Source organism: Oncorhynchus keta, chromosome 6 (assembly GCF_023373465.1).
Source record: "Oncorhynchus keta strain PuntledgeMale-10-30-2019 chromosome 6, Oket_V2, whole genome shotgun sequence".
Lineage (NCBI taxonomy): Eukaryota > Metazoa > Chordata > Actinopteri > Salmoniformes > Salmonidae > Oncorhynchus > Oncorhynchus keta.
In genome coordinates this window covers 43,358,541-43,375,356 of record NC_068426.1, presented here as the reverse complement: position 1 = coordinate 43,375,356, position 16,816 = coordinate 43,358,541, and positions in this window count along the sequence as shown.

Here is a 16,816-nt window from a genome sequence, read left to right as displayed (position 1 = left end):
AACTCAACTGCTGAGTTGCATCCAAAGAACACCATACCTACTGTGAAGCAAGGAGGTGGAAACCTCATGTTTTGGGGCTGCTTTTCTGCAAAGGGACCAGGACGACTGATCCGTGTAAAGGAAAGAATGAATGGGGCCATGTATCGTGAGATTTTGAGTGAAAACCTCTTTCAATTAGCAAGGGCATTGAAGATGAAACGTGGCTGGGTCTTTCAGCATGACAATGATCCCAAACACACCGCCCAGGCAATGAAGGAGTGGCTTCGTAAGAAGCATTTCAAGGTCCTGGAGTGGCCTAGCCAGTCTCCAGATCTCAACCCCATAGAGAATCTTTGGAGGGAGTTGAAAGTCTGTGTTGCCCCAAAACATCACTGCTCTAGAGCAGATTTGCATGGAGGAATGGGCCGAAATACCAGCAACAGTGTGTGAAAAGCTTGTGAAGACTTACAGAAAGCGTTTGACCTCTGTCATTGCCAACAAAGGGTATATAACAAAGTATTGAGATAAACCTTTGTTATTGACCAAATACTAATTTTCCACCATAATTTGCAAATAAATTCATTAAAAATCCTACAATGTGATTTTCTGGATGTTTTTTCCTGATTTTGTCTGTCATAGTTGAAGTGTACATATGATGACAATTACAGGCCTCTCTCATCTTTTTAAGTGGGAGAACTTGCACAATTGGTGGCTGACTAAATACTTTTTTTGCCCCCACTGTATCACTGTCTGTGAAATCTTTCTTTCGACCTGTGTGCATCTACATTGTAAACTTGAATTCACAGGTTGTACAGGTTGTTCACATGGTGTAGCAACCTCATGATGGGTAAAGGGAACATTTGAGTCGCATGTAGTAGCCTAAACCTATCGATGCTATTTACATTGAGCTGGGTGAATACGTACATATGTATGACAGTCATCCAATAAGTAACAGAAAAAAGGCCATGCTCATGAAACATTTTTGCGTCCTCCCACATCTTAAACGGCACTGACCGCCACTGGAATAGGGTGACAATTGGGCACAGCAGTCCCTAACCCTAATAGCACTAAAGAACATAATGCCACATGTGTGAGTGAGTGAGTGAGTGAGTGAGTGAGTGAGTGAGTGAGTGAGTGAGTGAGTGAGTGAGTGAGTGAGTGAGTGAGTGGATGTGTGCATGTGTATCTGTCTGACCACGTGGGCGTGGATGTTATGTTTTTGTTTTTTAACATCTATTGTATGCAGAGCATAATCGTCTCTGTGATTGACTGTGTGTACCTGTGTGTTCCTTGTCAGAGATAGACAAACTCTGGTATGTCAGGAGCTCAGAGTCAAAGTAAAACAGACAGCTGTGATGCCCTGGGATACGGGAAGAGGCCTGAAAGATAATACGCCTCTATCTATAAGCCCAGGCATTTTATGTTATATATATTTCATTATCCAATCGATGACACCAAGAGTAACACCACCACTTCGAGACCAGTGGGCCCTGACACTGTCCAAAGCCATTTTGTTACTAAGATAGACATTTTTGTTGAGAAAATAAATTCTAAAGGTGAATTTTAGAAGATCAGGTAGATTGTAAATGATAACCGAATAAATGCACATTGTGCATGTTCATGATAGTGTCAAAACAACTAGGAGAAATGGTGCATCATTAGTATCAAACAGAAAAGGTTATTAATGGCTTGAACGATCGCTTCCTATGGCCCTCCAAAAGGTTCTTTATCCTCTAAAAGTCTAAGCTGTGTGTGTGTGTGTGTGTGTGTGTGTGTGTGTGTGTGTGTGTGTGTGTGTGTGTGTGTGTGTGTGTGTGTGTGTGTGTGTGTGTGTGTGTGTGTGTGTGTGTGTGTGTGTGGTGGGGGGGGGGGGTCTACTATGCCATCATATGGAATTGTTTTAAGATGGTCATACCATGGATCATTTAGCTATTTGATTAGAATATTAGAATATTAGGACCCTTTAAGTTATTAAAACATATATATATATAGACAGTACCAGTCAAAAATGTGGACACGCCTACTCATGCAAGGTTGTTGTTGTTTTTCTTTTCATTTTAAAATCATATTGGGGGTTCTACTAAGCCATCATATGGAATTGTTTTAAGATTGTCATACCATGGATCATTTAGCTATTTAATTTGAATATTGGGACCCTTTAAGGTATTAAAACGTATTAAAAAAATATTATTAAAACGTATTAAAGGTATTTAAGGTATTAAAACGTATATATACAGTTCCAGTCAAAAATGTGGACACGCCTACTCATGCAAGTTTTTATTTTTTTTTCATTGTAAATGAATATTGAAGACATAAAAGCTATAAAATAACACATATGGAATCATGTATTAACCAAACAAAGAGTTGCTAAAAATCTAAATACATTTTAGATTCTTCAAAGTAGATACCAAACGTTCTCGTTGACACTATGCATTGGAGCAGGTAGCTTTCTCTTGGCATCCGACAAACCCAGATTCACCCTTCGGTGAAGTGTGATTCTTCACTCCAGCTTTTCCACTGCTCTTTGACTGAGTCCAATGGCGGCAAGCTTTACACAGCTCCAGCTGACACTTGGCATTGTACATTGAGATCTTAAGCTTGTGTGCGCCTCAGTTATTGTGCTGACCTGGCTTCCAGTGGCAGTTTGGTGCTGAAACCGAGGAGAGACAATGTTTACACGTTCAGTGCTTCAGCGATCCCATTCTGAAATATCCTAATCCACTAATTTGAAGGGGTGTCCACATACTTTTGTAAATATATAAGGTAGCTAATATAACTAACACTTTAGTAAACCCACTACAATCATGCAGTACAGTGTACAGTCAGTTATCAGTTTAGATATTAAACCGGTGGGCCCCAGTGACATTAAATGAGTAAAGCCAAAAGCTTACCTTGACTTGGAACTATTACAGTGTAGCATCACTGTTTGAGTTGGGTGTTTGAATAGGCTAAACTAGATAGCTGCATATGCTAGCTAAGTAAGTGAAAGTTAATATTTTTTATTGAAATATTGCTAGCTCTCCCTCTTTTGCACCTAATTCATTTTTGAAGATATTAATTAATTGTTCAAAACTTTTAAATTATTGACTTTCTCTTTGAGTCAACAACTCACCACATTTCATTTTTTTAATTTCACTTTTATTTAACCAGGTAGGCCAGTTGAGAACAAGTTCTCATTTACAACTGCGACCTGGCCAAGGTAAAAGCAAATCAGTGCGACACAAACAACAACAGAGTTAGACATGGAGTAAACAAACGTGGTGGCAAAGTAATTACAGCAGCAACAAGAGCGACATCATTGATGAATACAGAGAAAAGAGTATTGAACCCTGTGAAGACTGCCATAGGTCCCGACAACAGGCCCTCCGATTTGACACACTAATCTCTGTCTGACAAGTAGTTGGTGAACCAGGTGAGGCAGTCATTTGAGAAACCAAGGCTGTTGAGTCTGCCGATAAAAATGTGGTAATTGAAAGGGTCGAAAGCATTGGCCAGGTCAATGAATACGGCTGCACAGTATTGTCTTTTATCAATGACGTTTATGATATCGTTTAGGACCTTGAGCGTGGCTTAGGTGCACCCATGACCAGCTCGGAAATTAGATTGGATAGCGGAGAAGGTACGGTTGGATTCGAAATGGTCGGTGATCTGTTTGTTAACTTGGCTTTCGAAGACCTTGGAAAGGCAGGGTAGGATATATATAGATATAGATAGATTATACACTGCAGTACTAGCTAGCTCTGGCTTATTCTTTCAGTACTAGATCCATTCTCTGATCCTTTGATTTGGTGGACATGTCACTTCCTGCTGCAAAAACTCTGATAGGGTGGAGGACGTCCTCCAGAAGTTGTCATAATTACTGTGTAAGTCTATGGAAGGCGGTGAGAACCATGAGCCTCCTAGGTTTTTTATTGAAGTCAATGTAGTCAGACTAGGACAGGAGCTAGCTATTTGGTGATTTGAATATATGTTGTATCGTTTTATAACATAATTATACATTTTTAAATGTGTCACTATTTTTTTTAAATGAAATTCACTGAGGAGGATGGTCCTACCCTTCCTCCTCTGAGGATCCTCCACTGTCCTATTCCCTATGTAGTGCACTACTTTTGACCAGAGAAATAGTGCAATATACAAAACATTGAGAACACCTTCATAATATTGAGTTGCACACAGCTAGCTCTGATTTGTTCAGTTCAATCTCGTTATTTGTTTAATTGAGTCGATCTAATGATTTCAACCAGGTCATGATACGTTAATTAAAAAGGACTACACACAAAATTGGTCATCGCCAGTCCCCTTTATTTCTAATTGAAGACTGTGTAAAGTTGGCCAAACAGGAGGAAAAGGACAATATTGTAACAAATAATGTACAGCTACAGACTAATCTATGTGTGGGGGTTTAGGGTGGAAAGATAAGTTGCTTAAATCTCATAGGAACCTTGATTCTTTTTCTTTTGCTTTGAATTTCTTTTGCTTTGTAACCCTCTCTGACAAGGTCAATGAAGAATGTATCTCACTGGATAAAATGAAAGGGGGTGCTAAGATATAACAATAAAACAAATTACTGCAATAGATAGGCTTGGTACTCTGCTAGAATAAAGGGTGGCTTCATATATTAAGGCCCTCAAAAGGGTTCTATATAGAACCAAAAAGGGTTTATTGGGTGGCTTCATATATTAAGGCCCTCAAAAGGGTTCTATATAGAACCAAAAAGGGTTTATTGGGTGGCTTCATATATTATGGCCCTCAAAAGGGTTCTATATAGAACCAAAAAGGGTTTATTGGGTGGCTTCATATATTATGTCCCTCAAAAGGGTTCTATATAGAACCAAAAAGGGTTTATTGGGTGGCTTCATATATTAAGGCCCTCAAAAGGGTTCTATATAGAACCAAAAAGGGTTTATTGGGTGGCTTCATATATTATGGCCCTCAAAAGGGTTCTATATAGAACCAAAAAGGGTTTATTGGGTGGCTTCATATATTATGTCCCTCAAAAGGGTTCTATATAGAACCAAAAAGGGTTTATTGGGTGGCTTCATATATTATGGCCCTCAAAAGGGTTCTCTATAGAACCAAAAAGCACAATTGTTTTGCAGGGTAAGAAAGAATAATGATATTCAGGTGTTTCTAATGACACATTTGAGAAAAGACCTCACAATACTTCTCCAGGCAATGTCTTCATAAAGCACGATGGGACGAAGCACTCATCTCGGGCCTAGACTGATGTCAGCGAGGTCAGAAGTTCATTGTTGCACAGATCTAACATATTATCAGATCTGCCACAATTCCATGGCTGGCCCTCCCACAACCCACAACCCTATTCACACCTCACCCTGACAACAGATCATTCTCAGTGGGTGGGTGGATGTGTGTCTGTGAGTGGGTGCTTGGGTAGGGGCCGGCGAGGGTAATCTGCTGGCGAGCTCTCCATATAAACCTTTAATCCAGTGGTCACCAACCTTTTCTGGGTCAAGATCACATTCACAGTCAAAAATCAAGATCAGATTTTTTTTTTTTTTACATTAACCTCACACAAACAGTTTTGTAGGAATGAGGTTTGGGCAGTACATTATCACAGCATATTGGCTATATGATTGGCCTGACAATATTTTTCATCAGACCATATTATACTTCAAAGCTCAAGCTTTGATAACAAAATAAATCTTGTGCGTCACTGTGGAGAATGAATTCAAATAATGAGATTTTTATTTTACTGGACTGATGGTACCTGCATCTGATGGTCAACGAGGTCAAATCACAACGTCAGTGATCTTCAGGTCGAAAAGTCGGAGCTCTAGAAAGATGCCAGTTTCCGACTTGGATGACAGTTCAAAACTATTTTTCTCAACCGCCTCTCACGGTCCCTGCTCTCTCCTTCCTTTCCTCCCAACCGCCTCTCACGGTCCCTGCTCTCTCCTTCCTTTCCTCTCAGCCGCCTCTCACGGTCCCTGCTCTCTCCTTCCTTTCCTCCCAGCCGCCTCTCACGGTCCCTGCTCTCTCCTTCCTTTCCTCCCAACCGCCTCTCACGGTCCCTGCTCTCTCCTTCCTTTCCTCCCAGCCACCTCTCACGGTCCCTGCTCTCTCCTTCCTTTCCTCCCAACCGCCTCTCACGGTCCTTGCTCTCTCCTTCCTTTCCTCCCAGCCGCCTCTCACGGAAATTCCGTTTACTGATTTGGTAATGGAATTGTTTGTTTTAATTACTTAATCATTTTTAAAAACTAAATTGATCTCACTAAAAACACTATAGCTAATTGATTGGGCTACCTTTACTTGTTACTTCTGTGAACTTTCATTATCCTCCCTCCTCGTGAGGGACTGGAATTTCAAGGCACAAGGCAATGTTATTTAAACTTATAAGAGGCAAAACATGTTTTCCAAAACAAAAGCTCAGTGTTGATATTAGATGTCAGGGGTCTTAACTTCAACATTATTGTTTTTAAATGTATTTCTAATACCTTTTAAGATTTTCTCTGGTAGATGTTTTCTAAGACCTCTTTTTCATCTGTTTGACCACAAATCAAAGCCTTTGCTTATTCCTTATTTTTTAAATCGAAAATGGTCGAAATATATATATATATATATATATGCCTTAATTGCTCAAAAATGTCAAATAAATATTACATTGATATCCAATTTGATTTGCTCCTACGAACTTCCCATGTTGGTGCTCACGGCTCCTTTTACATGGAGACGATCCCATGTTATTATTACAACTCCCATCTGCTGTCGACATCAGGAGACATTTTGACAGCACTAATTAACTCCAGAAGTGGCCAGTAGCTTTGAATGCATGCTCACAGTGAATTCAGAGCCATTCGGTGGCTAGCCTCACCACAAACATCATTTTACTATAATAATAATATATGCCATTTAGCAGACGCTTTTATCCAAAGCAACTTACAGTCATGTGTGCATACATTCTACGTATGGGTGGTCCCGGGGATCGAACCCACTTCCCTGGCGTTACAAGCGCCATGCTCTACCAACTGAGCTACAGAAGGACCACTAGATTCCCATAAAGCAATTGTAATGACAGTCCACCACAACATACCCCCGAGTGTTTCATGATTAGCAAGGGGTAGTCTATGTTTCATTTCATTGTGTATTAAAAACACAGTTTGAGGTCATTGTTAGGGGATTTTGTCAGTGGTTAGAAAAGGGGAATTGAGCTTCCCGTGAAAATGTTGTACAAGTTAAGGTCAAAAATCAAAAATGCATCTTTGGACCAATGGGTAAAACAATATGTTAATTGTGTAGATAATCCTCTAAAATAACCAATGGACCAAACTGTATGTCTTTTCATAATCTGGCCAGAATCAGGGTCAGTGCTGTAAAGTAATTAAGAAAATAAATACTTGAAAAACTAAGTAGGTTTTTGGGGTATATGTACTTTGCTATTTATATTTTTGCCTACTCTTACTTCACTACATTCCTAAAGAGAATGATGTACTTTTTACTCGATACATTTTCCCTGACACCCAAAAGTACAGGAACATCCCTACTGCATCTGATCTGGCGGACTCACTAAACACAAATGCTTTGTTTGTAAATTATGTCTGAGTGTTGGAGTGTGCCCATGGCTATCCGTTAAAAAAAAAAATTTAATAAAAAATTTGTGCTGTCTGGTTTGCTTATTATACGGAATTTGAAATGGTTTATACTTTTACTTTTGATACCTTAGCACATTTTAGCATTTCCATTTAATTTTGATACTTAAGTATATTTAAAATCAAATACTTTTAGACTTTTACTCAAGTAGTATTTTACTAGGTGACTTTTACTTTTACTTGAGTCATTTTCTATTAAGGTATCAATACTTTTTCTCAAGTATGACAAATGAGTACGTTTTCCACCACTGATTAGGGTGACTAAATCAATGTAGGCCAGAGAAAAATAGTGGTAAAAAATCTGGAAAATTACAATGCATCAGCTCGGCTGGATTCTGTGCAACTGGCTACCTGACAGGCTCACTTTCCTGTTGAACTCGTCATCTTCCGTCTCGAATCCCCAGAACATATAAACAATGTAGAGGTTGGTTATTGAACTACAGTAAGTGAAGTGGATTTACACCCAGTAACAGAATTGCGGTAATGGAATGATTATGGATATGACTGTCATTCTCTTCATTGGGGATGAATCCTGAATATGTACAGAAATACATAAAAATGCATTATCCTCCTTTGTATATGTAGGTATTATTCTATCTACACACTTGATTTTGGAAATGACATATAGTATTTTCATATTTTACTATATATTCTTGTCACACTCCCATTCCCTCTCTCCGGCACTCGACGTGGCCGTTCTACTAACCACCTGTCCTGGCAAACCACATTACACACACCTGGCAACCATCATTACGCACACCTGCTCCCCATCATTATGCACACCTGCTCCCCATTGTTATGCACACCTGGACTTTTTTATTTTTTTTATTTATTTTACCTTTATTTAACCAGGCAAGTCAGTTAAGAACACATTCTTATTTTCAATGACGGCCTGGGAACAGTGGGTTAACTGCCTGCCTGTACCTTGTCAGCTCGGGGGTTTGAACTCGCAACCTTCCGTTACTAGTCCAACGCCCTAACCACTAGGCTACGCTGCCACCCCACACCTGGACTTCATCATTACTTTGATTATTTCCCTTTTATTTAGCCCTCAGCAGCCTCAGTCTTCAGGCAGTTCATGGTTAATGTTACAGAATAATACCTCTGGAAGTAGCAGAAGATTACACCATTTTCCAGACGGTCGAGGAACAGGGTCATCAACTCCACCAACACCATGACCAGCTGGCTTTACTGTGTACGACCATGAAGGAGATCCTCTGTGTTCGCCAACCGCCTCGATACCACCAGCGAGGTTCTCCATACCCCCCTACCATGGGTCGTCCCAGTCCCTCAGCCTACCCAGCTGTTCTCCCAGGTCAGCGATGCCCTATTGTCTCCTCCCAGAGAAGTATGATGGTACTCATTCAAAATGGTGTGGGTTCCTACACCAGCACTCCCTCTATCTCACCTATCAGATGGGAGCCCCCACTGCCGAGAGGTTCAAGGTTGCCACGGTCCTTTCCCTGCTGATCGGACGGGCGTTAGAGTGGGCGGCCGTCTAGAAGAGAGGAGGAGAGGAGATGGGTTCCTATGAGAGGTTTATGGCACTGTTCAGTGGTGGGATGTAGATATAAAGGGAACCCGCTCCTGCTACCTGCCCTCCAGATCGCATCTACGTCCCCAGAGGGGTGAGAGATCAGCTGTTGACCTGGGAACACACATCGCTCGCCGCTCGACACCCAGGTATCACCCTCACCATTCAATCCATCTCCGATAAATACTGGTGGCCCACCTTGGCGCAGGACGTCACCCAACGCATTACAGGGGGCAAACTTACCGCTCTCCTGGACACCTACCGGAACCGATGCCATAAGAAGGCCAAAAAGATCATCAAGGACATCAACTTCCCTGCTATCATCCAGAAAGCGAGATCAGTACAGGTGCATCAAAGCTGAGACTGAGAGACTGAAAAACAGATCTATCTCAAAGCCATCAGACTGTTAAACAGTAACCACTAGCACATCAGAGTTCAGCTGTATATACTGTACTCTATACTATGCCACTATCTTGGTCCAATGCCACAAACTATATATTCTTAATGCATTCCTTACCTAGATTTACATGTATTTTGGGTATAGAGTTGAAGTCACAAGTTTACATACACTTATGTTGGAGTCATTAAAACTTGTTTTTCAACCACTCCACAAATGTCTTGTTAACAAACTAATGTTTTCACAAGTCGGTTAGGATATCTACTTTGTGCATGACACAAGTATTTTTTCCAACAATTGTTTACAGACAGATTACTTCACTTATAATATAAAGGCTGCTCAACAAGGAAGAAGCCACTGCTCCAAAACCGCCATAAAAAAAGCCAGACTATGGTTTTCAACTGCACATGGGGACAAAAATTATACTTTTTGGAGAAATGTACTCTGGTCTGATGAAACAAAAATAGAACTGTTTGGCCATAATGACCATCATTATGTTTGGAGGAAAAAGGAGGGAGGCTTGCTAGCCGAAAAACACCATCCCAACCGTGAAGCACGAGGGGGGCAGCATCATGTTGTGGGGGTGCTTTGCTGCAGCAGGAACTGGTGCACTTCACAAAATAGATGGCATCATGAGGTAGGAAATTTATGTGGATATATTGAAGCATCTCCAGATCTCCAGATCTCAACATCTCCAGATCTCAAACCCCATAGAAAATCTTTGGAGGGAGTTGAAAGTCCGTGTTGCCCAGCAAAATCGCGCAACATTTCAGCGCCCTGCTGCTCATGCCAGGAATATAGTATATGCATATGATTAGTATGTGTGGATAGAAAACATTCAGACGTTTATAAAACTGGTTAAATCACGGCTGTGACTATAACAGAACGTGTGTTTCATCGAAAAGCGCAGGAAAATCTGATCACTGAAAATGGAAATATATATCCATCTGCCACTTCAACCCATTGATAAAGGCGAACCACATGAAATGGGGCTGAGGTTGCAATACCTACAGCTTCCACACGGTGTCAACAGTCTTGTCATTTGCCTAGGCTTTGTTTCTTGGTCAAACGAAGAAGAGACAAGCCATTTGTTCAGGTCTCCGACCGGATATTTTGGTTGAGATTTACTCGGACATTATTTCCAGAGTAACCCCATATAGAATATACATCGCCTCGTGATCAATTTGATCGCTTATTAACGTGTACTAATACCTAAAGTTGCATTACACAAGTATTTCGAAGTGTTTTGTGAAAGTTTATCGTCGACTTTTTTAATTTAAAAAAATGACGTTACGTTATAAGACGCTATTTTTTTTCGTTTATCACACAGTCTTCATAGATCGATATCTAGGCTATATATGGACCAATTTAATCGAAAAAAAGACCCAATAGTGATTATGGGACATCTAGGAGTGCCAACAAAGAAGATGCTCAAAGGTAATGAATGTTTTATATTTTATTTGTGCGATTTGTGTAGCGACGACTATGCTAATTATTTTGTTTACGTCCCTGCGGGTCTTTTGGGGTGTTACATGCTATCAGATAATAGCTTCTCATGCTTTCGCCGAAAATCATTTTAAAAATCTGACTTGTTGCCTGGATTCACAACGAGCGTAGCTTTAATTCAATACCCTGCATGTGTATTTTAATGAACGTTTGAGTTTTAACTAGTACTATTAGCATTTAGCGTAGCGCATTTGCATTTCCAGATGTCTAGATGGGACGCCTGCGTGTCAGGTAGGAGCAAGAGGTTAATTAACAGATTCTCTAAATCCTGCCATTTTTATGGTCTACCTACCGCTGAGGCACTATTCCAGCAGGTGTACCGGCACTACGGCCTTCCGGGGGACATCGTTTCCGACCGTGGTCACTCTTTTCATATTAACTAGAGATTCTCACAAAAACAAGTCTGTCTCTGCCAATGGAGAACTGAGCGATTACCAACTTTTTATTTTCAAAAACTTTTACATTTAATTCAGCTCGTGTCATGCTAATTTTGCTTTTTGCGACCCGCAAAGAAGACGACGACCACAAAGTTGTTACGGGAAACCTGCACCGCAATGTCAAAATAGCTTAGTGCCTATTATTGGATGTATTAGGTTACGAAATCGAATAGTCAAAAAACACAGTTGAGTCACCTTGTACTCTGATCCCTTCTGTGGGCATGTTAAGCTGATAACTGTTTTCTTTGTCTTTCTGTCATCTGGTGGTCAAATAAAAATGTTAAAACAGTCTGAGTCAGGACAACCTCTCCTCTCTCTCTCTCTGCCTTTCTGTCTGAGTGCCTTTCTGTCTGAGTCAGGACATCCCCTCCTTCTCTCTCTCTGCCTTTCTTTCTGAGTCACATCCTCCTCCCTCTCTGCCTCTCTCTCTGCCTTTGCCTTTCTGTCTGAGTCAGGACATCCCCTCCTTCTCTCTCTCTGCCTTTCTGTCTGACAACCCCTCCTTCTCTTCTCTGCCTTTCTGTCTGAGTCAGGACATCCTCCCCTCCTTCTCTCTCTCTCTGCCAATTCTGTCTGAGTCAGGACATCCCCTCCCTCCTCTGCCTTTCTTTCTGAGTCAGGACATCCCTCCTTCTCTCTCTCTGCCTTTCTGTCTGAGTCAGGACAACCCCTCCTTCTCTCTCTCTGCCTTTCTGTCTGCCTTTCTGTCTGAGTCAGGACAACCCTTCCTTCTCTCTCTCTGCCTTTCTTTCTGAGTCAGGACATCCCCTCCTTCTCTCTCTCTGCCTTTCTGTCTGAGTCAGGACAACCCCTCCTTCTCTCTCTCTGCCTTTCTGTCTGAGTCAGGACATCCCCTCCTACTCTCTCTCTCTGCCTTTCTGTCTGAGTCAGGACAACCCCTCCTTCTCTCTCTCTGCCTTTCTGTCTGAGTCAGGACAACCCCTCCTTCTCTCTCTGCCTTTCTGTCTGAGTCAGGACAACCCCTCCTTCTCTCTCTCTCTGCCTTTCTGTCTGAGTCAGGACAACCCCTCCTTCTCTCTCTCTCTGCCTTTCTGCCTGAGTCAGGACAACCCTTCCTTCTCTTTCTGTCTCATCTGCTGTCTCTTTCTGCCTTTCTGTCTGAGTCAGGACAACCCTTCCTTCTCTCTCTCTTTGCCTTTCTGTCTGAGTTCCCCTCCTTCTCTCTCTCTGCCTTTCTGTCTGAGTCAGGACAACCTCTGCCTTTCTGTCTGAGTCAGGACATCCCCTCTGTCTCTCTCTCTGCCTTTCTGTCTGAGTCAGGACAACCCCTCCTTCCCTCTCTCTGCCTTTCTGTCTGAGTCAGGACAACCCCTCCTTCTCTCTCTCTCTTCCTTTCTGTCTGAGTCAGGACAACCCTTCCTTCTCTCTCTCTCTGCCTTTCTGTCTGAGTCAGGACAACCCCTCCTTCTCTCTCTCTCTTCTGCCTTTCTGTCTGAGTCAGGACAACCCTTCCTTCTCTCTCTCTCTGCCTTTCTGCCTGAGTCAGGACAACCCTTCCTTCTCTCTCTCTCTGCCTTTCTGCCTGAGTCAGGACAACCCCTCCTTCTCTCCCTGTCTCTGCCTTTCTCTCTCACTCTCCAGTTAATGTCACCTCTCCCAGCTCTTACTGACACCTACCCATGAGCCCCCTCTCTTTCCGTTTACTTTAGCCAGCATCCTCACCCACTGAGCATCGACCGACACCGGAGGTCCATTGACATTGAAAAGTCGTTGAAATTTGATCAGTCCACCCTGGCCTTGATGTTAACGTTCTCAGAAGGACCGGACTGGACCAAATCTGAATCTGTCCTTGAATTATGTTTCACAAGTTTGGATAGCACAGGACAGTGAGTAGAGCGCGGCAAAGTATAGTACAGTATTGTACAATACAGTACTTAGTACAGCACAGTACCATACAGTGAGTAGAATACAGTACAGCACAGCACTGTACAGTGAGTAGAGTACAGCACAGTGAAGAAAGGTGGAGTACACTACAGTACAGTATATTGTACTGTGCTCTACCACTGATCTATACTCTACTGTGTTGTACTGCAGGCTTTTTTGCTTCGTGACCCAACAATTGATGTGTATTTTGAGGCGTGACCCATCATAAGTGTTGAGAGTTATAAAAAAAACATACAGACCAAACACTAATTACAAGATATGATCTTGGCAACAGAGAGAACATTTATCAGTTTAAAGCGAATATCCTGCAATTCTACACATTTTGACATTCTGTGTTCTTATGCTCAAAACATTATAACAAAATCAATGGGGGCCTGATTGTCTAGCTTGTATTTAGTTGATTGTAAATTCGCAAGGATTGTGGGCTTTGGAAAGTATTCAGGTCAATTTACTTTTTTGTTACAACCTTATTCTAAAATTGATTAAATCGTTTTTTTCCCTCATCAATCTACACACAATACCCCATAATGACAAAGCCACATATTTTTTTTTTTTAAATGTTTGCTAATTAAAAAATAATAATAATAATAAATATGACATTTCCATAAGTATTCAGACCCATTACTCAGTACTTTATTGAAGCACCTTTGGTAGCGAACACAGCATCAAGTCTTCTTGGGTCTGACGCTTCATTTAAAACATATATATTTAACTTGGCAAGTCAGATAAGAACACATTCTTATTTACAATGACGGCCTACCAGGGAACAGTGGGATAACTGCCTTGTTCAGGGGCAGAACAACAGATTTTTACCTTGTCAGCTCCGGGATTTGATCCAGCAACCTTTCAGGTACTGGCCCAAAAATCAATCCACCAGCCTTAACTACTGTTCTACTTGTAACGCTCAGTGAGTGAATAGGTGTGGAGTCAGGCGCAGAGAGCAAAGGATTGGGGAAAAAACCTGCTTTAATTAATGTCCAAAAATAATCACAGGAACAAACATAGTATACCAAACCAGGTATAACTACAGAACAAAAGTACCCTATCGTGAAAAAATACAAGGACAGCAAGAAACCCAAATGAAAACACTAACCACTCTAACACATACAGATGAACAAGCCCGCACAAACAGAAGCGGGCTGAACAAACTTTTAAAAAAACACCCTAACAACCAAACAAGGAACAGGTGAAACCAATTAGACAAAACTAAACGAACACAGATTAAAGGATCGGTGGCAGCTAGTAGACCGGCGACGACGACCGCCGAGCGCCACCCGAACAAGAAGGGGAGTCACGTTCGGTAATATTCGTGACAGTACCCCCCTGACGTGCAGCTCCCGCAGCGCGCCGACGCCGGCCTCGGGGACGACCCGGGGGCCGAGGTGCAGGGCGATCCGGATGGAGGCGATGGAATTCTCTTAACATCGATGGATCCAGAATATCCCCCACCGGGACCCAGCACCTCTCCTCCGGACCGTACCCCTCCCAGTCAACGAGGTACTGCAGGCCCCTCACCCGGCATCTTGAGTCCAGAATAGCTCGTATCGTGTACGCCGGGGACCCCTCGATGTCCAGAGGGGGCGGAGGGACCTCCGGAACCTCACCTTCCTGCATGGGACCAGCTACCACCGGCCTGAGGAGAGACACATGAAACGATGGGTTAATGCAATAATACGAAGGAAGTAATAATCGATAACAAACCTTGTTTATTCTCCTCAGGACTTTAAATGGCCCTACACACTGCGGACCCAGCTTCCGGCAGGGCAAGCAGAGGGGCAGGTTTCGGGTCGAGAGCTCTTCTTCTGCCATCCACTCGCTTGGCGTAATGACCCCTGGACGGCCCTCCAGGTCTCCTTAGAGCGCTGCACCCACTCCTCCACCGCAGGAGCCTCAGTCTGGCTCTGATGCCATGGTGCCAGGACCGGCTGGTACCCCAACACACACTCAAATGGTGACATGTTGGTAGAGGAGTGGCTTAGTGAGTTCTGGGCCATTTCTGCCCAGGGGATGTATCTCGCCCACTCCCCTGGCCGGTCCTGGCAATACGACCACAGAAACCTACCCACCTCTTGGTTCACTCTCCCACCTGCCCATTACTCTCCGGGTGATACCCTGAGGTCATGCTGACCGAGACCCCCAGACGTTCCATAAATGCCCTCCACACACGGGAGGTAAACTGGGGACCCCGATCAGAAACTATATCCTCGGGCACCCCGTAGTACCGGAAGACATAGGTGAAAAGGGCCTCCGCAGTCTGCAGGGCCGTAGGGAGACCTACGACCCTCCGGACACTGTGGAGGCGCAGGTTCCTCCCTTAGCGCCCGCTCGATGTCCGCGTCCACCTCCCATACTACTGGTGCCACCAGCTTAGCCGTCGGAAGGATGGGAGTAGGATCGATGGACCGGTCCTCAGTGTCATAGAGGACAACAGTAAACAGAGAGAGTAGCATATTTCAACCCTGCAGGCGCTACACAAAACGCAGAAATAAAATATAAAACATGCCTTACCTTTGACGAGCTTCTTTTGTTGGCACTCCTATATACTCCCATAAACATCAAAATGTATCCTGTTGTTCGATTAATTCCATCCATATATATCCAAAATGTCCATTTATTTGTCGCGTTTGATCCAAACAAACACAGCTTCCCAATTGTGCAACGTCATTACAAAATATCTCAAAAGTTGCCTGTAAACTTTCCCAAAACATTTCAAACTACTTTTGTAATACAACTTTAGGTATTTTTAATCATTAATAATCGATCAAATTGAAGACGGGTCTGTCTGTTTTCAATAGAAGACGAGAGGAAACTAACGCTACTTTTCAAGTCTTGCACACTCTCAACAGCGTTACCCTTTTCCAGGATGGCCCTACTTCTTCATTGCACAAAGGAATAACCTCAACCAAATTCCAAAGACTGGTGACATCCAGTGGAAGCGGTAGGAACTGAGAACAAGTGCCTAAGAAATATCGGTTCCCAATGAGAACTACTGAACAGACAGAGACCTAAAAAAAAATGATTCTGAAGGGTTAGTCCTCATGGTTTTGCCTGCTACATAAGTTCTGTTATACTCACAGACATGATTCAAACAGTTTAGAAACTTCAGAGTGTTTTCTATCCACATCTACTAATAATATGCATATCTTATATTCTTGGCATGAGTAGCAGGAAGTTGAAATTGAGCACGCTATTTATCCAAAAGTGACAATGCTGCCCCCTATACCTTAAGTTAACAAGAAGTTCATCTTTAAACCCATGTATAGTAGTATTTTTGAATTTGGCACGCTGCTTTTCACTGGGGGTTGTCAAATCAATCCCGTTAACAGGATTTGCGCGCGAAGGGATCACTAAGAATTAACAGAATTTCTGGGAAAACGTGATCGCATAAAAAAACCTGAGGGAGATTTTACCGTCATTCCAGTAGTACAATTTGCATCTGCACAGTTCT